At 47.1% G+C, this 25,475-nt stretch overlaps 1 protein-coding gene across 2 annotated transcripts in view; it reads left to right on the top strand.

Moving 5' to 3' along the window:
* The first annotated feature begins 11,184 nt into the window (after nt 1-11,184).
* The window catches only part of meis1b (Meis homeobox 1 b), a 110,549-nt gene continuing 96,258 nt past the window's right edge, over nt 11,185-25,475 (top strand). For both annotated transcript variants that reach the window (XM_035605845.2, XM_047334926.1), the window contains exons 1-3: nt 11,185-11,625; nt 12,405-12,508; nt 17,124-17,334. The gene's annotated coding sequence lies outside the window, so the exon portion shown is untranslated. The remainder of the gene's footprint in view (nt 11,626-12,404; nt 12,509-17,123; nt 17,335-25,475) is intronic.

Below are 25,475 nucleotides of genomic sequence, written 5' to 3'. Positions count from 1 at the left end.
AGAGCGGCGTGAAATGTATTGAAGAAACAGAAGCATCAGAAACAACAAAGTGGTCTCTCGAGGCTGACGATATCATGTGTGTGTGTGTGTGTGTGTGTGTGTGTGTGTGTGTGTGTGTGTGTGTGTGTGTGTGTGTGTGTGTGTGTGTGTGTGTGTGTGTGTGTGTGTGTGTGTGTGTGTGTGTGTGTGTGTGTGTGTGTGTGTGTGTGTGTGTGTGTGTGTGTGTGTGTGTGTGTGTGTGATGATGCATGTGCGCCTGTCTTCTGAACTGAGCCTCTTCTTGAAAGTGTCTGTGCACGTTGCAGGCCGCCATGTGTGCACGCCTGCACAGTATACTACATGTGTGTGTGCGCGCGCTTGTGTTTTTGGCCTGTTGTGTGTGTGTGTGTGTGTGTCCGTGTGTGTGTCCGTGTGTCCGTGTCCGTGTGTTCCGTCACGTCGGAGACATGACAGGCGCGAACGCTGATTCAGTCTGGCGGTGGCAGCGTCTGAAAGCGCCAGGGAACCTACCGGGAGCAAATGATATTCATTGGTCTTAAACGCTCGGGTTGGCCGGCCGGCCTTGTTGCAACCACCGGTGTCATGTTACATTATGACCTGAAGATGACGGGGGGGGGGGGGGGGGGGGGGGGGGGCGACACCGCTCCTCTCTCCGAAGAGAGGAGAGAGCAAGAGAGGGAGAGAGAAACAGAGGAGGAGGAGGAGGAGGAGGAGGAGATGCAGGCAGGGAGGGATGAGGAGCGGCGGCTGCTCCAGCTGAGGTCATTTAAAGCCATAATCCACAGTTGTGCCATATGGCATTTCAAATGATCTGACTGATGCCATTTTCATACATTTCCATTCATACATTGTATTCATTTTGTGGTTCTTCTGGCTTTTATTTATCATTTTTAGTTTTGTTGCAACGTAGTTTACGTCCTTTTTTCTCTTTGTTGTGTGTGTGTGTGTGTGTGTGTGCGAGCGAGCTTGTGTGTGAGGTGTATTTTATTTTACACAGTGCTATTATGTACAATTATGGACGATAAAACATAAATAAAGCCGGTGCGGGGCTGCACGGTGGCATAGTGGCATAGTGGTTAGCACTTTCGCCTCACAGTAAGAAGGTTCTGGGTTCGAATCCCGGTTCAAACCAACCAGGGCCTTTCTGTGTGAAGTTTGCATGCTCTCCCCGTGTATGCGTGGGTTCTCTCCGGGTTCTCCGGCTTCCTCCCACAGTCCAAAGACATGCAGAATGGAGTCAGGTTCATTGGAGACTCTAAATTGACCGTAGGTGTGAATGTGAGAGTGAATGGTTGTCCGTCTCCGTGATAGGCTGGGCGACCTGTCCAGGGTGAACCCCGCCTGGCTCCAGCCCTCCCGCGACCCCCAAATGGATAAAGCGGTAGACGATGGATGGATGGACAGCCGGTGCGGGGAGGAGGTTCGTCAACAGGGGGTGCTGCGCAGCAGTGCACTGAACCTTTGAGCCTTTGAGAAGATTTCAGCAAGTATTTTACGAGTTATTTAACATATGGAAGCATTTTATGTTGAATCTATTTTTAGATCGACTCTGTATCTGTTGTGTGTGTGTGGTGTCTCTCCCTCTCTGCTTCTCTCTATCTGTGTGTGTATGTGTGTGTGTGTCTCTCCCTTTCCGCTTCTCTGTGTGTGTGTGTGTGTGTGTGTGTGTGTGTGTGTGTGTGTTCGTGCCGAGCCAAAACGTGGTTTTGAGGTCAGTTTGAAGTGTCTGACATCTTCTGCATCTCTTTCGGAGCCCGACCTCGGCGGCTTTCATATCGAAAAAGATGAAACAGATTACGTTTTTTAAGATCACCCGTTTATTAGGCCGCCGACATGCATGGTGTGCACAGTGTCAACAAAGACGCTGCCAGCATCTGTTTGAAAGGACTCAATCCTTGAATTCCCTGTGTTGTTTCTGTGTTGTTGAATATGAGCACCTCTCCCCAACAACCGCTTACAATCGAAGACGCGGTTGTTTTGCCATCGGCCGTAATTTCTGAAGCTGCTTCACCGATTCTGATCTTTTAGACCTAGTAGTTTTATTACCTTAATGAGATTAATTAATATTAGTTATGAAGTTACACAATTGTTCTTTCACTGTCAAATTAGATCATTTGTACGCTCACAAACACTCGCATTTCTTTCCACTTTGACTGGGTATGTGTGGATCAGGGCGACGGCACAAGGCAAGGAAATTAAAATCCGACATGAGGGACTGTCATTGCTCAGACAAAAAGAGGAAGAAACTAGACGGGCTGGTTGGAAACGAAACAAAAAGTGTCTTTGCCAAAGAAGAGAAATCTTTCTGAAGACAAAAAAAAAAAACAATGGTGTCAAGCTGAAACAAAGGCGGCGTTTATTTGTTTGTGGCACTGAAAGGGAGAGGTTTGATTGGTGCTGCGTGGCGGGGGGGGGGAGACAGCTGTGTGGCTTTATGAAGACGAGATACTGAGCTCCTCCATTGTCAGTCCATACCTTGGGCATGGCATCAGTTCTGACAAAGGCGCCATTATTCGCCCGTCACCTTGCTCGCGTGGTCAGATAATGAGGACGGTGTTTTGTTTTGTTTTTTTCAACGGGGGCGGGGGGGGGGCAGAGGAAACTGACTGATGGAGTCATCAAACGGAACAATGTCATTGTGGAGCCGGTCGCTGTGGCGGAAAAGACAGAATGAGGGAATTGTCTTCCACATTCAGTTTGGCGATGCAGTTTTTTTCTGCGGGTTTGTTGTTTTGTGCCTCTGCCAATTGTTGACGAGCTCAGCTTCTTCCCTCGGCCTTGGCTCGACTTTCTTGTCAGTGCCTCTGCATTAAGAGTCTATTAAATGCGCTGCACTGCAGGACCCCCGTCCCCCTCGTGACCATCAGCTGTAATACGGATCCAGACATCCCTGACCTTATTGAACATCGTATGTCAACAGAATGAATACATGGAGTAAGTGGTAATGGTGGAGATGAGTCGGTTCTCAAAGCTGCACTGGAGCTCCAGATGCCAACGAGAGAGAGAAATCCTGTACACAACGACACAGCCAAAGTGAGAGGGAGAAAGACCTAGTACGGGAGTTTAGCTGTTTTGAGTTGAACCCATGTTTTTTCGTCAACTCTCAATGAGTTCAATATGGTTACACGAGGTGGACCCGACCTCCGTGTGAGTCTCCACGTTTACTACGTCGCGTTGAACGCGGTTGTTACAAAAAAACGGTTCCAGAGTACGTCGCATTCGTGGTTGACTTTTCAGACGCTGCCGGAAACGGAATCAGCGGTGTGCCACCATAAAGTGTCCCCTGTCGGGTTGCTCAGTTGTTTGCGGTTTGCAACTTTACCACCAGATGCCGCCAGGAATTTACAAAAATTACACACTGGGCCTGTAAGTGATTTTACTTGTGAATGATTTGTGAAATTCCTTTTTGGGGATGTGATATATAACAGTATTATACATGAAATCGAATTATTGGAGCTCTAAATACTTCAAATTCAACTCTTAATTTCGCAGGGATACTTTCCATCCTCTTCGTTTCATGCACTCGGCTTCTTTACCTGCGATTCTTTAACTTTTCCCATAGTTCTACATGTCTCCGTTGTTGTTGCTTCCTCCACTCTGACTTGACCTCCCCTTCGACCTCCAAAGCAGTGAGGTGGATGAGCTACGTCTACAGCGAGGCCCCCCCCCCACCCCCCCGTATCCCTCTCACACAGTCTGCGCACGTCTGCACGCTGGCCGTTAACCGGAGCATCTCCTCGCTGCAGCTGCACCAAACATCTGTGCTCTGTGTCTTCTCTCGTCCGCCCCATTCCCTCCAATAACCCGCCATCCCTCTGATGGGTATGAATAAAGGAGGGAACAATCTGGATACTCTGTTGCACAACACGCCGCCGGGACCGAAACACCTATCAATAATAGATTTTTCCAGGGGTTCACCTTTCTGTTACATAAATATATATATATATATAGATGCATATAAGAAATGGGGCATTGGTCCAATTTTAAGACGACATGTTTTTAGGTTTTTAAAAAGTTGGAGTCATCTTGTGTTTGAAGATGAAAGGATTCTGGTGTAACATGATCTCATATGAAGAGTGTTGAATGTTAGTTTGTTTTCAGTGACGTTCTCCTTGAGACTTTCATAGTTCTTCAGTGTTTTCGTTTGCCCAGTCTTAGGTGCAGAAATGAAACATGGGAGAAAGATCTGTCAAACGGCCAAACATTACAGCCGTCACAGATGATGAGTTCTAAGTGTATCCTATACTCAAAAAGTACTTGAGAGAATGAAAAGAATGAGGTCATTTCATAATCAGGGTCATCCTATATCCGAGCCACTCATACGTGTTAAAAGTTTGATACTGTCAATGTACTACTGGTCCAAAGGTTATGTATTTTAACTTTTACTTAAGATTGCTGGATTGTGAATCATCAGTCGTCTTCAGGTTGAGCTCTAGTTTATTTTCTGTCTAGGAATCCAGTGCGTTTCTTTTGTACTAATTTAATTTTTACAACCACCTCTAATACTCATTTATGTTGTTTTTTTGCTGTCACTGAATTTTTTTTTAATATATAAGTCCCACTGCTGTCTTCAACCTTTATGGGGAGCGTGTTTAGCTCGGTGCCAAGTTGTGTGCCTGCACACATGAGTGAGGGCAGAAGTGTAGAGCTGCAACAGCTGATCTATTAGAAATTGACTACTAAATGAATCGCCAAATATTTTGATAATCAATTAATCAGTAGTTTTTATTAAACTACTGATTCTTAAATGTGAATATTTTCCGATTTCTTTGCTCCTCTGTGACAGTAAACTATGTGGTGTGTGGAAAAAAACAAAACATCATCTTGGGATTTGGGAAACACGATCTGCATTTTTCACAATTTTATGACATTATATGGACTGATCGCATTAATCGAGAAAACAATCGTTAGTTGCAGCCCTACAGAAGTGCAACAGACACAAAGTTGGTAAGAGAGTATTAAGGGCAGGTCGTTGACCCCAGTTGGGCAATTTTCCTTTATGGGACCCCAAAATTAAAAACGATTGGCAAATAAGAAAAGTTAAACTATAGTAGCAGCGAACTATACCTACTAGCTTTACATGCACATTTGTGTAGGACCGGTAATCATTAAATAGCTTAATGATGAGTTAACCACTCAGCTTTTATTGTGAAATAAAAAATGTAAAAAAAGAAAGACAGACTGCAACCGCTGTAAATTCCTGTTTGGGAAAACCTAATATTTGTTTGTCGGGGGCCAAGGAAAGCGCCGTCTCAAGACCGCGTGATACTGCACTGTGAGGTGACGTGCCGTAAAAATCCCTTGCAGTTGCATCTTGGCACTGCACAAATTGGCGTGTAGGCGGGACCATGTTAATATGGTGTGAGGCTGCTAATGGCTTTATGATTGGATAATTAGAGGAAGGTGGGTAATTAGGAGAGTAGTCTGCGCTTGGCTTCCCCCGTTGGAGGGAGTAGGAACAGGAAGACTCCCTGCCGGCTGTGGCGGGGTGTTTATGTGTGCGAGCGGGTAAGTGTGTGTTTTTGGATGTCACCGCTACCGGCTAATAGTATAAATCCTCCCCGTGCCAGTTTTTAAGATTCCAGACTTTTGAACAGCGAGGCAGTGAGTTGAAGGAAAACGGGGACCTGTGGCTCGCGGTGGACGCGCAGCGAAGGTCGTGCGATGCGAGAAAGCCTTGAGGGAGTTGTCGTGCAAATGGAAACCATAATGTTTCCCACTGCACGTGAAGAAGATTTGTTGGTATATAAGGCAAAAGAAGTTCTGACAATAGCCTGCATTTGCTATTCATTCGTAACATTTTTACATGTGTTTTATTGCTTTGAAGCATATTTAATTATTTGCAAAATTGGTATTGTGTTGCGACGTCCCCGAGGCTTTCCTCCTCCTCCTCCGAGGAGCTGTTGCGAATAAGTGATTGTGTTTGTTGTTATGCGGCCGAGTCATAGCAACGGAGCGAGAGAAAGACCCAAAATAATAAAACATCTAGAACAGAAACTCATGATTCAACATGATCCTTTGAGACGTTGCACATGCGGTGCCAAGAAACATGCTCAGTGATGCAACTTTTTGCCTTATGTTTTTTTTTTGCTCAATAGTAAAACAAACACACGATGACATCACCCAAATCAAGAACCATTTTTTCAGAATATCATACTTCTCGAGATGAGTCAGGAACCCCCCCCCAAAGATTTTTACAATTTTCCCCTCCTCTCGGTCGCCCTCAGTTCACCGGTCCACCCTGCTGCTTTAAGAGCGCGTGTTTTCTTTTTTAAATCCTTGAGAAAATGACTGCCACGCTAACCACTTCTCCCTCCACCCGTCCACCGTCTCCAGACATCATTAAAGCTCGGCTATGGCCCCGGGCTGCACATGAACCCCTTCTTCAAACTGTACACTTTATCCATAATTCAGCCCTCTCCCCCCTGAATTATTCAAGCAAATAGTGGGGAAAATAATGGAGTTCGCTGAATCTTACTTACACATAAAACTATTTTTAATGTTGATTTGAATTTTTGAGGGCTCTCTCTGACTCGGTGGGGGAGGGAGGGGGGCTTAAGTTGCACGTGCGGCCTCCTTTGCCTGATCAGTCCTGGGGTGCAGGGGCTGGCTCATGAACACATTAGAGCGGTTTGTGGGTGGAAACATAAATGAATATTGGATTACACACAAGTGTGCATGAGCATGGGTGAATAGAGTTTTATGCATGCAGAAAAATAAGAACATATACAGGTGAGAAAGCAAACAAATGATGCAAAAATAAAGAATAGGAACAGTTTTGGATCAAAATTCAACTTTTTCGGATTGGATGTATAGTTTGTGATTGTTGTTTCCCTTGCAAATAGAAACGATTAAGCATTATTATTAACATAACATATTATGTTGGTCCAAGAAAAAGTTCCCCGTCTTCCCTCTCCCCTCCTAAAGAAATCTATCCAAATCTATTTTAATATTTACTGCGTGTGATGACATGTGGCGTGACACGGCAGGGCTCTCCGCATGTTTAGAGGGAACACACGGGGGGTAAATGTAATGCCCCCTTCTTGATACCCTATCAGAAAAAAAAAAGGGCTGAATTAACATTAGTCGCTTACTTACCGTATACCGTAAGCCTTTGGTGTTAAATCATTTACTCCCTTTGGAGTGGGTGAGGCCATGCAACTTTTATTGCGGGAAAAGAATCAGACTTTCCCCCCGGATAGGAGAAGGGTGGCTCATGCATAAATAAAGCGTACAGTACATGTGAGCACTATAACCTTGCTCAGGGGTTTTGCTGCAAGCGCAGAGCGAATGACTGAGAGGCTTCATACAGTAACATATAGAGGCTTTATAACAGGGCCTTGGGTGGATTGAGGAGGGGAGGGGAGGGGGTGGGGGGGGGCTGAAGTGGAGGAGAATGCATCTGAGGAAGAAACTCCAGAAGTTGGGGAGGACACACAGTGTATGTATGTCCTTGGGTCATACACACCAACACACTTCGTCATATTCCCACTTGTGTTTACACTCGCTCACTGTGTTGACTTGCTCTCTGTGTTTTTTTTGCCTTTGAGAGCACACATATAATGTACACACACACACACACACACACTCACACACAAACACACACACTGTGGCTATTTGCAAACGTGTTGAGTGCATTTCCTTTCTCGTAAAACGTTTGTAAAGCAGAATAACATTTTTCCGTAGCCTTTGTTGGTACATTGCATGCTGGGTTTCTCTTCACAGTACTTCCACCTGTAGATCAGTGGAATACCGTAAAACCACGAGCAGGAATGTGTGTTTGTGTCCGTGTGCAGCAATTCCTTTTCCTCCAAAACGTGTTTGGTGAAGCAAAGTAGTTTTACAGAACACAGACATATATATATATATATTTTTTTTTTTGAGGATATAGAGTTTGTCATGACCACTTTAACCAGAAATGCCGTGTTAATGGCAGATATTCCCCATGTGACAGATGCACTGCATTATTAGGAATGTGTTTCTTTAATGCTGAAAGTATAATTTGTGCACAAGACCACATGACAACTGGAGCCATTGCTACTGCTCTCTGTAGAAGCACATGAACACTTGAGACACATGAAATAAAAGCAAAATGAAATTCAAACACCCAACATAGACGATCAGATTCGGTTCCGCACAAATTTAAAAGACGGGTCTTTTGGTTTTCATGGGGATCTGTGAGCACGGGATTTTTACCATTTGACCCAATATCTCTCTCTCTCTCTCTCTCTCTCTCTCTCTCTCTCTCTCTCTCCCTCTCTCTCTCTCCCTCCCAGTGTGGATCTATATGGACGTCGAGCAGCGAGAAACGCGGGGACAGGGTCACAAGAGGAATGGAGCGGTGTACGTGGGAGTAGTAGTGGGGGTGGAATGACTGGGGTGTAGAGAGCAGCGGAGAGAGAGAGCGAGGGGAGCAAAAGATCACAGGAAGGTGGAGAAGAATGAGGCCCAGACGCGAGAACTAATTTGACACATTTGTCCAGAATTCCTGCACCGTCTGCCACCATCAACACGTTTACCCTCTCCGTGTTGTCATCGAGGGAGATGAGGCCTCCGAGGTCTGGCGCGGGTCTGGCTGATCGTAGAAGGGGCTTCTGGTTTTTGTTTTTTTCCCCCCAGTAGGCAAGGCAGTCGTCCAGACGCCCCAATCTCCCCGTCTCTCTTCGTCTGAAAGAAAGAGAGAGAGAGAGAGAGAGAGAGAGAGAGATAAGGCTTGAGAAAAGTGAGGCCGAGTCATTTCTCTGTGCTGCGTGAGGGGGTCAAATGAGAGTACATCGTATTTCGTCCTATTGGAAGCATATGAGGTCCTGCTCGGTTCCTGCCAGCCGTCTATTTGGATCACATCCTGTCTTTTTGTCTGTCTTATTCTTCTCCCCCCCCCTCCCCTGTCTGAATGTCTGCATTTTCAAAGTCAAAAAACACCTAGACCTAATTTTAAAAAAGCTTCCCGTCATTCGACTCATTATATCAATACCTATCGCTCCAGTTTTAAAGTAGCCGGCGATGACGATGTAGAACGATAATCCCTGATAAATGTTCTTCTGTCCCTTAAAGCCCGGCGCCGCACCACCCAGTCCCAAAAAAATAACCGAGCTGCAAGTGAATGCCACGACTGAATGCGTCCAGACTAAAAAAAAAAACACTGGAGGGGCTTTGGCGCTTCCATCTACGTGTTGTCACTATAGCCGAGCCTCCTATTAGCAACCCCCCCCCCCCCCCCCCATGAGATATTCACAGGGAAACGTTAATTACCAAACACGGGGCCGAGTGGCTTCCAGTGCTGACCCCGTTCTGATTGATCTTAATAACAATCACTGTAGCTCTCCGCAAAACTGGGTTAGGAGAAAAAACGAGGTTGTTCGGAATGAAGCGACTCCACGGTTTGAACAAAGGGGAAGAAGAAGAAGAAGAAGAAGAAGAAACACAACGTTGTACACGTTTGGTCGTCAGACAGGTAGTGCGATTTTGTCACACTGTCAGTGTGATGATTCTTTGTACAAGCTTGACAAAATTCTATTGTTATTGTCGTACATGTGGGTCTTAGCGAGTGGGTCTTGACCGGCGGCGTAAGATCGACAGCTGTTCGCTCCTGTTTGTGAGTCCCCTGTAAGTTTTTTTTTGCACAAATCCTGCACTGTACTGTGTGTTTCTTAATGCCAAAGACCTTCTCTGTTGGCTCCGCTATGAATAACAGCAATTGTTCAACCCGCTCCCCGTCTATTCCCTTTGTGCCCCCTGCCAGCTGGCAACTGGTGCCCATCAACAATAATATTCTGCCGCCATGCCCCCTCCCGCCGCAAACACACACACACACAAACACACACACACACACACAAACACAAACACATACCGCCTTAAAACATGGTGGTTTACATGGACTTGCCCTTTGTCCTCGCAAGGAAGTCCCTATAACTGTGGCAACAGTTAATCTGTTAGTCCCCAAAACATGACTAATACCTGGATTTCTTTCTCTCACACACACACACACACACACACACACACACACACACACACACACACACAGAGTACATAAACTGTAGTTCCACACCTGTAAATACACAATCATGCAGCTATACACTGGCTTTGTAGCCACATAACTTTTAATTTTTTACTCAGTCCACTCATGCATGCAGACACACACACACACACACACACGCACACCCCCCCGACGTTTTCTAAATGATCTCATCAGATAAGCCCCAGATTGCTACCTATTACAGCCCGGCTACTTATTTAGCAATTTAACTGGTGGTAAAATTGCTCCCCCGCTTGATGGCTAATTTTCCGAGGTGACATTTTGCCACGGCGCTCAGGGGCCTGTGGTCAGACGGACAGGGGGTCCAGTTGTCGGAGGGCCATTAGGGCTAAATGATCCCCGCTGACTTGATTCAGCGACGGCCGTCTTCACATTGTACCGAGTGTGGAAAGCCACGTTGGGAAAGCTGAGCGAGCTGAATGGCGTCGCTGTAGTCTCCGAGACCCAACAAAATAAGTTTTTAATCCCTTCCGCAGTTTCACTCTCGTCTCGGTCATGTGACACGGGAGATTCTATGGCCAAAGGTCGAAGCAATTTTCCCTTTCGGGCTTCGCTTGAATCAGAGCAGTGACGTGTGGGTCGCAGTCCTGCGTATTTGTCAAGCCTTTTCCAATATAAGAAACAAGAAACATTTTACGACTGTACAGGCTGCATTTATAAAGCGCTTTAATCCAATTCACTCTATAATTTGCGTCTCATTCACCCAGCCACACACACACACACACACACCACGATGGCAGCAAGCTACAACGCAAGCCACCCGTCTGTAGGGTTCAGTGTCTCGCCCGAGGACAGTTGCATGGCTTTAAAGCTACAGTGTGTAATATTTAGAAGAACGCATTCACCGAAATTGAATATATTGTCCTTAACTACGTGTTCATATATGTAAAATCACATGCAACTAAGAACCAATGTTTTTTTCGTCAACTTTGAACGAGTTGAATATAGAAACATGAGGTGGACCCGACCTCGGCGTGAGTCGCCATGTTTGCTATGGTCGTGTTGTGCTGCGTTCCTCTACAACTCGGGAGGTCGGTAATAAACCACCACCCCAACTTCCAGGGTCTGAGTTTCGAGATATGATGGAACGCAGCATTAAATACGGTTGCGGAAAAACCCGCGCTGCCGGAAACCGGGATAGGAATTAGCGGTGCGCCGACACAAAGTGTCCCCTGTCGGGTGCTCAGTCGGTTGCGGTTTGCAGCTTTACCACCAGATGAAAGGTACAAAAATCACACACTGGGGCTTTAACTAAAGTTAGGGGCCTTTGCACCTAGAACAGGACAAATTGAATCACCGGGACAAATTCAAAGGTTGTCACTTTGGAGGCCGTAGTTTGTGTTGATGTTGAATTTTGTTGCATTATGCTGACGACAGGTGTTTTTATTTCCTTTTTTGAATCCCTTACAGTGGTTAAAGTGGTTGCACCAACACTGCCACTGTTTGTAGCGGTCTGCTTGTGTTTTCAGCCCAGCGCACGACGACCACATTTACCCCCTGATACCGTGAGGTGCACGGGGACCTGATGGCACCGGCTCCAGCGAACGGGATGTGTTATGCCGATGCTGAAAGTGCATCAATAATCCCTGGTGAGTTATGGACTGACCATGATTATAGCCCCCGTGACTGCCGGAAATCTGTTTGAAGCTGTTAAAGTATAAAACCATGACATTATAAACATGCGGGGCCGTTAAAAACAGCCAGCGGACATTGCCAAAAATAGCCCGCCGACACACTGGCCGAGGCAGAAATATGGATTATCGCCTCATGCAGTACAATTCTCTTTTTATATCTTTCATGATCTGGAAAACTCCCCCACCCCGCTCTCATTCATAATGAATGGAGGAACCTTATGCACAGAGCGTCTTGTGCTTTCCCGGTGATGTCCGTGGAGGGCGGCTTAATAGCTGCTTGTGTGTGATTGTCCCGGTCGCCTCTGAGATTATGTGCCAGTGGAGATTATATTTATATTTTATGCATGAAATAGTAGATCACCCTGAACAAATATTATTGTCACCTGGGACTAGTCACCGACATAACGCATCATAGAAATAAATGTCAGTCATTTAAATCCTTTGTGAATCAGACATAATTCTTATTTCGGATGTAAAAAAAAAAAATCTGTGCAGGTGGTAGTGAACTGAGAGAAAATACCTTGTTCCTGTCTTCATTCATAAAAATGCAGGAAGCAATGGAACCTGTAAAAACATTAAAAGTGTGTTTTAGCAAATCAGTTTAAATAATGTGCTTTTCTTAAAAAGTTTCCATCATCAGCCATCAAATGCAGGCAGCTATGAATATATAAAAGAAACAAGTATCATCACAAGGTCCATGCTTATAATTGAAATTGCATGATCTTCCTCCGCAGATGAAGATGTAGATGAAAAATCTTTTTTCCCCCCCCGTGATGTCATGGTGTCCCGGAGGAACATCTAAACTCCTAGTGGTCTGAATACAGCACAACCTTCAGAGGTAATCCATTATCTCTTGTTTCTTCAGGTATTTGAAAGGTATTTCTCATTCATATTGGATTATAAAATAGAAAAAAAAAATCCCATTCTTGCCCTCCAAAACGGTGGTTTACGAGACAAACTCTCGCCACAGGCTCTTTTAAAGGCAAATTTAGTTTTAAGAATTCCCCCTCCATTCTTTCTCTTTAATGCATGACATCAGTGACAACCAGCAAAAATGTTAGGTCCTCACATGCTACAGTACTTGTCCCTCTGCGAATTAAGCGAAATAGTATGAAAGAGAAAAACAGAGATAGCAGCATCCTCTTTTTGCACACGATTAGCATGATTAGAAGCAAAAATAGCGGCATTAGGGCCCCGATGATCACCAATTTGAGGGACCCCCGAGGACCCCAGCTGTGTCCAGGGCCAGACGTATTGGCCTGTGATGAGCTAAACCAAGCCCACTTACCCGTGCTCTTTCTCCCCGGCCTGTCGCAAGCCAGCCCCGCACAAACACGTGCATAATGGAGAAATAATGGAATCCTCTAATAATTTGTTTGGGCCGGGGAGGAAAAGCAGAGGGACGGCGAGTCGGAGGCTGGCTCTCTAAATGACATGCCCCTGTGGCCTAACACGATTAGAATTTAAACTATGCGACCGCCGAGCCCCTTCTTCAGGGGGTCGAGATGAAATATTGAGATTGCCTCTTTGCTCTCTTCCCGGCTCGCCGCGACATTCCCCCACTCTGACACTTGTCTGCCAATCAAAGTGACGGACAGCTAACACGGGCAGGACAAAGACGAGGTCCGCCGAGTCGGTTTGTTTTAGTCGGTTTGGTGCCGACGGAGGGCTGAGTGACACCTCGACCGAGCGGGAGACCCGCTGCTGCTCCACCGAAGTGATGTCCCCCAGTTCAGCTGGAGGTAAAAACATGTGGCGGAGACATTGTCAGACTCTGAGAGTTCATGAGAAGGAGCCGCTGACAACCACATTTACTACCAGGAAGCAGCGAAATATATGTTCTGCTCTTGTATCCAACAAAGGTTTTCTCAACATCTGTAACGGTTCTATTCTGTTCTTTTCTATTCTATTCTATTGGTGTATTGTAGTGTGGTCTACTCTATTTATACTTTATTCTATTCTACTCGCTAAAGGCTAAGAGATTCTCAATATATACAGTCTTAGTATAGTAACCCTAACCCTAGTATGTATTTGACATACAAATATCCAAACTATTCTATTCTGCCTGGTGTGGCCTATACAGTAATTAAATAACTAACTGATTTAAAGTTCAGTTTTTGATTAGTTATACTTTTCCCAACATTTTAAATGCAAAATAAGTAAAGTCAGCAAACATACACAAAACACCTATTTTATTGTCAAATATTTTTCCGTGTTCAAGTGAATAATACATTAGTATTAAATACATGTTCGTTTAAGTTCAGCAATTTATTATCTAATTTTTGGTAAATTCTCCAAACGATAACATCCTCTCAAACTTAATCTGTACGTCACAACACATCTGCTCGATTCATTTCTACACTATCAAAACCACAGGCATAGTTCCTCTCAAGATATTGAATGTTAAAGATCATTATAACATTATAACATGTTTCTGGTCAGACTGACGCGTGACACGCAGGAGGATGAAGTGTGCTGGTGGTTGGAATTTCTCTCTCTCTCTCTCTCTCGTGTCAGAATATGAACCACAGAAACTGTGTCGGGTGCAGGAGCAGGAACTCATTATTATTTGAATATTTTCTCCCTCATGAATAATGAAAAAATATAGCTTGCTGGACGGGGCTCTGTACGTGTGTGTGTGTGTGAGAGAGAGAGAGAGAGAGAGAGAGAGAGAGAGAGAGAGAGAGAGAGAGAGAGAGAGAGAGAGAGAGTGAGAGAGAGAGAGAGAGAGAGAGAGAGAGAGAGAGAGAGAGAGAGAGAGAGAGAGAGAGAGAGAGAGAGAGAGAGAGAGAGAGAGAGAGAGAGAGTGAGAGTGAGTGAGTGAGTGAGTGAGTGAGTGAGTGAGTGAGTGAGTGAGTGAGTGAGTGAGTGAGTGAGTGAGTGAGTGAGTGAGTGAGTGAGTGAGTGAGTGAGTGTGTGGAGGTTACAAGATTGCAAGATTGCCAGTCTCCATCCTCCAGGGTTTAAGGCTTCCAGTGAACATATGTTTGTCTCTGTGATCTCTTGGCCCACCAGCCATGCAGGCTCACAGTGTGTGTGTTTGCGTCCCCTCTGCCACTGCCAGCGCAGCAAACATGTTGATGTGGATGCTGAGTGAAGGCGACGAGGAGCCACATCCAAAGAGGAGCCGGGGGCAGCGAGTTAAAGCGGCGATGTTTGAGGTTTAAAAGCCCCGGATTCGCTGTTGCTGCACAGAACCCTCTCCACCTTCGAACTGCGGCCCCGTGTCGTGGAGTGTCTGCGATCCGGATTCGATTTTTGGATCGTGTTGGGGCGTGTAGTTCCCGGGCTGCGTGTGGAAATCTGAGGGTGAGGCAGAGTGAACCGAAAAGCTGGTTTGCACCATTCGCGGATCTGAAGCGCGGCTGTCGAACATATGGCCTAATTTCTTTCTTCCTCCTTTTTTTGGTCCAGGGTTAGTTGCTTTAGAAGTTGAACCCGAGGATTCAGCCGCCGTATATACACCATAACATGTTGTCTGTTACTTGACTGTGGCATCTGCCACACGGGCCCAAATAGTTAAACCACTATCCCAACCGGTCGAGGGCGAAGAGCTGCACCGCCCACACCAGGTCTGCTTCTGCAGGATGGTTCTTTGAATCCAAATATCACCTGCCATGTCTTTGCCACAGGATTGTTGCATTTCTATTAATATTTGGTCGTGTTAATCTAGACGAGTGGGTTTTTTGTGGTTTGACTGATAGTTCTGCGGATGTGGACATAGATGTTTGTCCGTGAATTACTAAACGTAGACAAAACACCAACCCCAGAGCCGCTCAAAAGAGAAAAGAACACCCCAGACACGGACTGAACTTTAGCTGCAATTATTATTATGCTTCTCGGCGTGACTCAGTTTCATGTGCAGTCTGTTTTTCAGCGTCGTTATTGTTCTCCAGTTTACTGGTCTCGTAGGAACGCCGATGTTCTGTCAGATCAAAAGTTTGCCTCTCCCCGCCAGAGCTCCAGACTGAGCCCACTTCAGAGAGCCGCGTCGATAAAGACATGCAGGCCGCGTGCAGTGAAAGTCATGTCGCATTTGTGCTAACGTGGCCTCGACGCGATCAGAGAGGAGGAGATGGGAGAAGACGGGGGGGGGGGGGGGGGGGGCTACAGGAAGAGAGCGAGAACCGGGAATGGCCAGAAGACAAGTGAAGGAAGGAGCCGCTTTCGTATTTCATCTGATTCGAATTTGGATGTAAATTGCAGGCTGATGTCACGGCAGGAATCCAGAGACAATGAAGTCAGGAGGAGGAAAAAAAAAGAAGGACAAAGTGTCCCGCTAGAGACAGGTGCACAACGGAGCGGCTCGATGAAGCCGCCGCTCGGTCCGCTCCGTCCGTCTCGCACGTGACGGGACACGGGCGTTCGAAACGTGCCGTCGCACGGCGCCAAGGTCAACGGGGGAACTCGGGGCGTCGAGGCCGGAGCAGCTGTCACCGCCAACAGCCAGCTCTCCTCCTTTCTTTCCTCTCTTCGTTTCCCCCTCTCTCCCCTTCAAATTCGTTCACCCTCATTCGCATTCTACCCTTTCCCCCTGTTCCTCCCTCGTTCCTCCCTCTTTCCTCTCTGCTCTGTTTCTTTTTCTCTTTCTTTTTTTTTTCTCGCAAGCGCCCGCCGCACTGCCACCACTCCGCCCACTTCTGGGCGACGTGCCACCGCCCCGGCCGTCACATCTGCTGATGATAAGTTTAATTTCACTCAATTGCCGTTCATTAACGAATAATGATCCGCGGCCCCGTTTATTTCGCAGCACGGAGGCAAAACAACAGCAAAAAAATCCGACAGCTAATTGTTTACGTCTTGTAAATCAGCGTGATGTTGCCGTTTCCCGCCGACAGGAGCGCACGCACGCACGCACACGCACGGACGCACGCATTCCTGCTTAATCGTGTCCACGTCTGATGATGTCAGAGGTTGGGGGGGGGGGGGGGGGGGGGGGGGGCAGCGTATGGCTAAGTGACTGCAAGAGCCCCACAGTAATCCCTCTGTTCAGGATGGGGCCCGCTGGGGCCCAATGAAAGATGTAATAGGATCCCTCTGTAGGACTGCTTCCCCTGCCGGGTTGGAGATTAACACCAGTGTCATATTCGGCTTTGTCTGCCAGAGCTGGACCTCTCTGTCACACTCCCTAACAAGCCTGAACACTTCAGACCTCGAGACCAAACGAGTACGTACGACACCGTTTACTCTGCATTGTCATTTTCTTTTTAACTGCAGAAGAAAGTGGTTTACTTCATGCGGCAGTTGATACAAAAACACTGATGCTTACACTTCTTTATATTTAGATTGGCTGCGTGTTTTGGCATCAATACGAATGTTGATATCCCAACAGATGAAATATTCAGGGTCGTCGCTCTAAACTGTATTTCACGCATTGCTACAAGCGAGCGGCCGAAAATGGCGACCGTCACGACCAAGGCTTTTATCCCTCCCGTGTCCTTCTTATTTTCCAGGTCTGCCTTCTCTGCCAAAGGGGCCGACACGGCATCATTTCCTTCGGCGCTGATGACGTCTGTGGAAAAACAGGACAACAGGAGAGGAGAGAAGGTGCTAGGTGACGGCAGCCGACGCTGGTGTCCAGGACCCACCGCGGAGGGAACATGGCGACGATCCCCGAACGTCTCCGTGACGAGGCTGAATACACACAGGATGGATTAGAGCGACGTGAGTGTGTGTGTGTGTGTGTGTGTGTGTGTGTCGAGGGCTCGCAGCTCCATATTTTAGATGCCACTTGTTTGAGTGGATAAAACACACACAGACATGGAGGCTGGGAGGGAAATAAAAAATAAGGGGTGGGGGGGGGGCGGGGGATGCAGGGCCTGCCAACGCTCGCTTGCCAGCAGCTCTGGAGCCACTAAAGCAGCCAGCTTTGACCAGTTTCAGTGGCAGCGTTTACAGAGAGAGAGAGAGAGAGCGAGCGCTGCGGCTTCTGAGTAGAAACCCAGTCTGCTGCAGTTTGGCGAAAAAAACCTCCCTGGACCTTTACAGTGGGAGTGCGTGGACTCTCCAGCGCTGGACAGGCTTCAGAGGAAAAGAGTGTGTGTGTGTGTGTGTGTGTGTGTGTGTGTGTGTGTGTGTGTGTGTGTGTGTGTGTGTGTGTGTGTGTGTGTGTGTGTGTGTGTGTGTGTGTGTGTGTGTGTGTGTGTGTGTGTGTGTGTGTGTGTGTGTGTGTGTGTGTGTGTGTGGGGCCACAGTAAGTCTGGCAAACCAAAACTTGCATACGTGCACTTGGAGGACTCGGTGGTGGGAAAACTCTTTTCAACACACACTTGCACACAACCAGTCAGGAGTCAGCTGTCTATCCCTGCTTCTCAGCTCATTAAACCAAATCCCAGGGACTGGACTGAAGAATTTTAAATGAGAGACCACCACCCCCCCCCCCAACCCCCCTCCTCCTCCCCGCCCTCCCGTCCACCACCTCCTTTGAAGTTTTGCCCCTTTCAGCTCACCGAAGCTCTTCTCGCCTCCAACAGGTAAAACACGCCCCCTTTAGTTCGCCCCTGCGTGTGGCCTCCGCTGCACCTTTGGGGTGTCGCACCGGCGACGCTGGCGACAGAGCTCGGGCTCTGACCTTGGGGGAGAATGGAGAAGGGGGTGGGGGGAACTTAGTTTAAAACCCTGAAGTTGTATGTGTAAATCCGACAACACTCCCCCACACCCAGCCCATGTTTGTCTGTGCCGTGCGGCTCCAGGTCCCCCAACGGAAGTCTGGATAGCGGCAGTGTTCGGAAGGAGTTTGGCGATTCATTCGCGACAGCGGGGGCTCGCCCGGTGGGCCGAGGGGGGACCCACCGTCCGTGGTCTCCTGCAACAGTAACCAGAGAGAGAGAGAGAGAGAGAGAGAGGGGGGAGAAAGAGCAGATTAGAGACTTTCAATGGAAGGACTTGAGGTAACTGTTTCTCAAAGGAGGCTGATCCTCTTATTTACCTCGCCGCCACTCTTGGGTAAAAAAAAACCCCCACACAGCTGCTCCGTGTGTTGAGTCGATTTCCTGAACAGAAGCCTGTTTACACCCCCCCCACCCCCCCCCCCCCCCCCACCCCCCCACACACACACACACACACACACACTAACCTTTTATCCAAGTGTAGAAATTAGAGAGTTCTTTATCCTAAACTTTACTCTGCGACACAATTAGCTATTCACACGTTTTTCACTTAAGGCCCCTGTTGAAGGGGACATGAGGAAATGGATCTGAAGGGGTTTTAGCTGTGGGGGGTTTTTTCAACCTCCTCAAAGTTTGAAATGTGCCCACTGACAGTTTTGACAGCCGTAAGAGTTAGTGGATGCGACACGATTTTAACAAATCTTTTTCTTGTTTCATTCAGTTGTCATACCTTGATGCTTGTCACAACAGCTTCTCTCTGTTTACTCGGAATTCTTCTCGTCGCTTCTTGATTTGCGGATAAATATTGTTAAAATAGAAGTCTACGAATTAAGAGAGCAGTCGCACGAAGCAGCCGTCGAAGAATCTGCATCTCTATTTCAGATGCTCTTCTCTCCCCTTTCGCCGCGAACTTCATGAGACGTCGCCAGCCCCCCTCCCTCAACGCGTGACCTCCGACACAACCTTGACTCCTCCCCTTTTTTTTTTCACCGTTTGCCAAATATTTTTTTTCTGGGAAGACGCCATCCGCTGGCTGTGTCTCTATGGAACTGTCCTACACTCCCCCCCCCCCCCCCCCCCCCCCCGCCCGCCCTCCCCCCCCCCCCCCTCTCAGCCAGGCATCATCCAGCGGCCTTCGCTCTCTGCATCAGCTTTTTGTCAGGGATTTGCCTCCTCAATCCCACAAATCAACAGAGGATAGATGCCTATTGTGCCTAATCAAAGCACTTCCTCCTGGGGTAATCCCTCAATTTGAACAGGAAGAAAAGCCCAGTGAAGGGGGGAATGTTCTGGATCAATCCTATGAAGAGCCTATATTATACACTCTCATTTGGATTTCACCAAAGAGACACAGCCAGCCAGCGTTCTCAACCCCCCCCCCCCCCCCCCCCCCCCCCCCCCCCTCCAACCACCTCCGACTGCTCCCCTTTCTGTTTGTGTTCATCTTTATTTTACCACCCCATTCTGTCTTTATCTATCTGTTTTTTCCCCCTTCGGTGTCATTGTCGGCGAGGGTCCTCGTGTGCCGGTTGGGTTTTTTTTTTTGGGGGGGGGGGGGGGGGGGGGGGGCGCGTGGCGTCTCTTTCAAGCGCTGCGTGTTTACCAGAGGAGGGTTGAGGATGATTGACTTGTCGCTTGTCGGAGAAGCTTGTTCGTACAGTGGATGTAAGACGACGGCAGCCGTCAACCTAGATGTTTCACGTCAGCCTGTCAACAAAGGGCCGGGCTCGGCGCCTCGGAGGCTGCAGACGTGAATACACGTGTCGGGGGGTTAGCTTCAGCGAGAACTCGGCGAATGCCATTTTCGGTCATTCATGCTCCGATAAGTCGGAGGTCTCGGTGAATTGCTTTTGTGCGCGCGCGTGTTTACCACCTTTTCCCAACCACATGACAGATTGGAGATGATATGAAGGTTTGGAACCTAATACTAGGCAAAAATATTGTGAATTCCTTCAAACAATAATTCCAATAATTCGTCTCTCAGTGGCCCACTATTTTACAAGCGGCAATCTCAAGATGACGCCGATGTTGATGGAGGATTTGCAGTTAACCAGATCTGTCAGTCAGGTCTGGCGCCGTCAATGGCTTGCTGTAATAACCGCCGCGTGCACAGGAGCGTACGTGGATTCGTAGGTAAAAAGCTGTGATGTGGTTCATTTGTAACGGTTTAGCCTGCTCAGAGGGTGGGTTTACCGTCCAAACTATTTAATTCGTACGATGTACGTGTCACCTCATTGTGCCCCGGAGACAGGAAGTGGGTGAAGCTGCGCCGATGTGCCGCGCGGTGTGAAAAGCCTGTCACACAGAGGTGCCAGACGGCAGTAATTGTAGGGATGGGAAATAACAGCGCACGGTTTTTCGACGGTTGGAATTCGTTCTGTCGCAATCGCTCAAGGAAGGTTATGTGAAGAATATGAAAAGATACTAAGAGACAAGTTTAAACGCAGCTTATTTCCTCACCCGGGCACATCTGGCCTCGTCTGGAAACCAGACCAATCAGCGGGCTCACGTCTATTCACTCTCTCTGATGGGTCTGTTCCCCCCAGTCAGACTGTTTTTCATCCGTCCTTGAACTGGTCCGACCACTCACAACCATTAAACTGAACTGGGTGCGACCGTTGATAACGCCCCTTGGAAATCAAAAATGAACTGAGAGGTTCCAGACTCGTTCACAAATATGCATCTGGCCGATCACTTTGTGAAAAGGGGCTGCAAATATTACATTTCCAGTTTTTGACAACTAAAAAGGTTTTCGGTCCGATAAGCACCTTGGTTGAACCGTACTGAAACTCCAGTGAAGACATTCCACAATCGCTTCCTGGTCACATCGGCATTTGCATGACCATTGTACGCGAACAGTAGCGTGTTATGCGCTTTCAGGTGTCTTTTTTTCCCTTTTGTAAAACTGCTTTAAAATGAAATTGCAGCATAGTGTAGTGTGCGATGTTGCGTGTGGCCACAGCCTCATTAACCCTCATTTGACTGATGTTGTTTGCCTCACAAGGAGACCGTTTTATTTCATGAAATAGAAATGTTTCTTTTTTTTTCATTTTATTTGCACGCACAAAATTCCGATAATGAAGAGACAAAAATAGGCAATGTGTTAGGAGAGGTCAGGAAGCCTCGGGATTCTACGTGAGAGCTCCCGTCTCTGTAGGAGAAAAAAAATAGAAAATAAAATTTAAGCAGACAAGTTTTTTGTTGTTGTTTTTTGGACTGAGATGAAATGCAGCTTTTTTAATACCGTACCAGGTCACTTGGCTGGAAGTGCTGCCGACACCTCTGTGAGTAGGTTCCCCGACCTCGTCCTGCTCTTACTCATTCTGAATACGTTGCTATGTCTAGACACCGCAGATGTTTCTGTTGTGTCCGTCAGATCTTTAAGTAGTTGTTGCGTTTGGTCTTAAAGGCAGCTGCTGTTGGTTTTTCTTGGGCCGCTTTTTGGGCCACGCGTCTCCAGAGAAAAGATCCCGGCTCTCAGTCGGATTAAACGGGATAATGGACTCAAAAGGTACAAAAAAACATAACCCACAACAGTCCGAGCTTTCCCTGCACCCCTTCGGTTCAGCATCCAACGGCATACTACATTCGACGTTGACGCCTTATGACCTCGGAATATCTCTTTTCCCCGGCATATTCACAGATGCCATGTAACCCAAACTCTGGGGCGGGGGGTTATGCATGGGAGTTGCATCAGTAGATGTCACTGAACAAAGCTGACAGAACATGACCTTTACCGGAGTTCTGAGGTTACTCTTCTCAGGCGGAGGAAGTCAAAATAGATGAGTGGATTAAGTGAGAGCCGGCGTCCCCGGAGACTCATTAGAATAGTAGAGCAATAAGGAGAGAGAGAGAAAAAAGGACCGATCCCAGCTGGACCGACTTCCCCTTCGCATCTGACCTCATCACCAGGGAAGGACTTCGCGGAACGTCCATCTGGTCAGGTACTCACAGCCCGACATGTAGCAAAGTCACAAGTGTTCATTTGAGTGTGAGGGCAACACTGGGACACGTGTATCAAAGTTAGCATGAGAGTTAATTCAACGCTCCATCTAATTTGGGTAAGAAAGGTCCCAGAGTAGATAGACAATTCTCCGATCCACACAGTTCGTACGAAATATTCCGTCAGTGAAAGTGACTCCATGATTCAAAGCAGCCATTTTCCTACAATGACTTCCACCTCAGTGCTGCCTCTAGAGCTACAAGTATATATATATATATATATATATATATATATATATACTAGTCTGTTACTCACTAATATAATACATAATAATATTACATCATTTCATCATAGAATTTACATAGACTTAAGAGAACAAAGCTTTTTGAGTAGCTGTTGTCTTCCAAACTAATGCACAAACAGTATTGTAAGTGTGGTATATTGTGTTGCATATTTTTGTGTTTGCATATTTATTTTCATTTAATATATGGGCCAATATAATATTTAGTATGATACGCTGTCGTGTAACTGAGTTGACAGCCGCAGTGATGAAAGACACTGGATCATTTTTTTTTTATTATTTTAAGGCAAAATGCCACAACTTGAGATTTCTTTTTATGGAATTTACAGTTTGGTCACAGTCTAAGGACAATATTTCTCACCGACTATAGAGTATATGTTTGTAATCTTCGGCTTGCTGCAGTACGAGGTGGCGGCCATGTGAGGGCCCCCGGATTGTGATGATGTGATGGACGATGTGAGTAATTCTCATTAGTTCGGGAAGTGGCACGTTAACATTTACTACTTTTAGAAAGAGGTATATGATTACCTGCGTGTGCTCGGGTCGAGCGCGGCTCTGTGGCCACGCAGATTTAATTCCCGGATTACGCTGTCCTCGTATATATATATATATATATATATATATATATGTGTGTGTGTGTGTACGCTGTATGAAAGAGAACACATGCCTGCTTTATTTCCCTTGCTTGCTGGCACTTTGAGCAAAAGCTGTAAATTTTTAGTCCAACTCCTCGTCGCGACTTCCTCCATTCCAACGTGTGGGGGTTTTTTTTTTTAAACTTCACCAGCAACAGGATAGGACTTATTCCACCGTCTACTTTCCCTCTGTCTGCCTCTGAACAGGCTCCTCTCTGCTGGTGAGTACGGCCCTCTGTGCTCTCCGGGGCCCACAAGTGTCCCAATCCCCTTTCCCCCTGGCCTCGGCTGCTAACCTAGATCAAATGTTAGGCTTTAAAAAGCTAAAGTTTGATGTGGATGAGCAACTGCCTATGAAACACTCTAATCCGCAATGCTGTAATGTATTTAATTTCACACCCTCTGATGGCGTTGCCCCTTCTTAGGATTACCCGAGGGAAGCAGGGGGGAGGTGGGGGCGTGAGGGCGAAGAGAGTACGGCGGGGCAGTCACTGAAGCCGTCCGTATGGGAGAACAAGACTTAAGAAAGACGGAGGGAGGGAGAGGCGATCCACACACGTGGAAAGGTGGGCGATGTGAGGAAAAAGGGGACAGGAAAAGATGCAAAGAAGACCAAATGAGAGAGAGGAGTCGGGAAGAAAAGAGTGAAAAGCATTTCTAAAACCGGCGAGAAATCTCTCCACGGAGCTGGCTTCACGGGGGAAAAAAAGAATGCCACTTAACAATTTGGAATGCTTGTATTCAAATAGGAGGTCGGAGCTTTGGAGCCCGGAGGATGCAGCTATATCTGCATTGTCACAACCCCCCCCCCCCCACCCCCCCGCTTGGATAAGGGGAAAAGACACCCTGGCAAATCCCATTGTAGAGCTTGGGAGCTTCATAAAAGTTAAGGAGCGATGGATGCAGTCTCGGCCCCCTCACGAGATGAGGATCTATCTGGCCCCGGCTTCGGAAGCCCTAGACGCATACGCAGGGATATTGGAGGCAATAATTCCCCGGGACGGGAGCACACACAGGCTCCTTTATATCGCCCCCTAATATCCAATTTACGGGCTCAGGCCCTCCGCCAGAGCAGCCCCCGAGAACTTAGAATGCACAAACGCCAGCGTGAGATGGAATTAGGGCCAAGTTCTCTTTTCTTCTGTTTGCCAAAAGTTTGAGGCTTACAGAAATATGAAACTGTTTTTCTCTTTTCGCCCCTCCTCCTCCGATTCCCTCCCTTCTCCTCTCCTCCTCCTCCTCTTCTGTCCGTTAACCCAATTCATCCATTAAATAGACAAGGAACGGGGAGCAATAAATAATTTGGCGGAGATGGATAAAAAGCGAAAAAACTTGATGTGGTTTTGGTTTTGGTTTGATATACGGCTGCTGTTTTTAACACAGCACGATATGTTGCAAACAAGCATCACTGATTAGAAATAATGCGCAGTTGTTAAACATACTCAAGTTTTTCTTTGAAATATGTCTGAGGGCACGGTGGCCGTGCCAAAGTCTGTAAATAAGAAGGGGTTTGATTATTTAGAGGAAAACTCCAGAGGGGTGAGGCGAGGAGGGGGCGGGGGTCTATCATGCTCAGATGAGTGGGGATTTATTTAGGGGTTTTGGGTGAAAAAGTAAAAGTTAGAAAGTGTATACATGCTTAAGAGGCGTGATATTCCCCCTCCGCTGATCTCCTTATCCTCTCTTTAGCCTCCCTAAGCGGTATGTGGCACACACACACACACACACACACACACACACATACACACACACACACACGTGCACAGCAGTGACTTTCCCTCCGCCATTGCTGGATGAATCTCCTGTGAACCTTGCCAGCCTTCCTTGCCTGTGGACGTATTTACTCATAACAAGGGCTTAGGCCAATAAGAATATATGGTGATTCATACTGTGACCAGCAGGGGATTGTGTTGCCCTGATGCATCTGATGTATTTTATTTTTTTTTTACACTTTGCTAAACTCTGACACCTCCATGGATAACCCCCTGACCCCCCCCCCCATTTGTACCAGTCCCCATCGCCGCCTCTTAACAACTCTGCGAGAAGCGACAATAAAACAAAGTGTGATAGAACTTTGCACGCAACAAGGACACGCAAACCGCTTACATCGCCACCGAGGCCGATGGACAGGGAATAACGATTCATCGGCCCCAGAAGTAGAAGCTACTATGTATGGTTGTGTTTTTCTAGATATCATCTGAAATGAATCATCTAATACCTTTTAATATGGTTTAAAGGAAGCATTTTGTAATTGTTCCTTAGACAACCGCTCACGCCGGAGATTCATCTCAATCGGAATCTGCCTCCGCCTCAATCTA

The sequence above is a fragment of the Scophthalmus maximus genome, chromosome 10, assembly GCF_022379125.1.
Source record: "Scophthalmus maximus strain ysfricsl-2021 chromosome 10, ASM2237912v1, whole genome shotgun sequence".
In the NCBI taxonomy this organism is placed as follows: domain Eukaryota; kingdom Metazoa; phylum Chordata; class Actinopteri; order Pleuronectiformes; family Scophthalmidae; genus Scophthalmus; species Scophthalmus maximus.
This window is presented reverse-complemented; position numbering and strand designations above follow the sequence as displayed.